We start from the raw sequence: 1,443 nt of genomic DNA, 5'->3' as shown, positions 1-1,443 counted from the left end.
GTCAGTGTACAGTGATTATAATATTGACTAGAACGCATAATGAAGTGTGCCCACCAAGTCCCTGTCTGACCACAGGGTCTGTCTGCTCATAGATGTGCTGTGGGTGTGGAGTGACCTCTCCACGGGCCCACAGGGTCGCAGAGCCCTCCTGCTACAACACCGACAGTACAGATGCACCCCACCCTGCACCTGTGGGCTCCCGCATGGGCCCCCCAATGAGGGCTATGTCTCAGGTCCTTGTCCGGCACCACTCTCCCGGGCTGCTCCCTGCTGGCCCTGCACATCCGTCTTGTTGACGGATCCGTCCCCAAGCCCAGCTCCCTGCACCCCCAGGCCCTGCACAGGCAGCTCCCTCTACCTGCCCGGCCCTCCCTCTGCAGCCACGGGACCAGTTTCTCTTTATCCTGGAAGACCCCACTGCAGATCTGCAGAGGCTCCTGCACTGGGTTGGAGAGTGTCCCCCCAAATTCATGTCCACTGGAATCTCAGGAGGTGACTATTTGGAAACAGTGAAGATGAGGTCACACTGGAGGAGAGTGGACTCCATCCAATATGATGTGTCCCCACAAGGAGAGGGGAGACACACAGGGGGGCCGCGTGACGACAGAGGCAGAGATGGGATGGAGGCACCTAGAGTCCAGGCCGCCAGCCACCCGGGCGGCCAAGAGGGCAGAGGGCCTCCCCCAGAGACTCGGCCGGGCCGGAGCGCAGCCTGTGACACCTGCAATTGGACTCCTGGCCTCCGGACTCAGGGAACAAGGTCCGTGGTTTAAGCCGCTCTGTAGTGAGTTTTGACAGCAGCCACAGGGAGCTGACACCTCCGCTTTGTGCCCCCCACCCCTGAATAGAGGGCGGCTCCTGGAGGACTGGCTGATGGACAGGGCGTGTGCCCAGGTGGTGGAGGAGGTCAAGTGCACACCTGACTCCAGGCCCAGCTCTGCTGCTCACCAGTGGTGGGTGGGGCCGGCAGGGGTGGACTCTCTGTACTCAGGGTCCTTGCCTGGAATCGGGGTACGGTCCCCCACAGGGGATTGCTCTGATGACTAAAGTAACACTGGAGAGGCTTGGCATAGCCTGGCTGGGACGGACATTGTCACTGTTACTGTTATTTGTCAGATTCACTTAAAAACGCCTTCCTACCTTCCAGATCCATCCGGAACTCAGCCTGACCCACAGGACCAGGAGGACAAACGAGGGTCAGGCTGTGACGACCTGTCTGAGGCCCGGCCTCCTTCACCTGCCGCAGCCTGTGTGCCAGCGACACCCGCCAGGCTCTCCAGGGTCCTGGTGAAGGGCGGGACCTCAGACACCACATCCAAGCTGTCTTCAGGCAGGCTTCCGTTTCCTGTCACGGGGACTGAAGAGTCCCCATCTCGGTCTCCATTCTTAGGTGTCGAGGACACTGAGCTTTCAGGCAACTAAAAACCAAGAAAACGCTTTGAG

The sequence above is a fragment of the Hipposideros armiger genome, unplaced genomic scaffold (assembly GCF_001890085.2).
Source record: "Hipposideros armiger isolate ML-2016 unplaced genomic scaffold, ASM189008v1 scaffold_228, whole genome shotgun sequence".
Lineage (NCBI taxonomy): Eukaryota > Metazoa > Chordata > Mammalia > Chiroptera > Hipposideridae > Hipposideros > Hipposideros armiger.
This window is presented reverse-complemented; position numbering follows the sequence as displayed.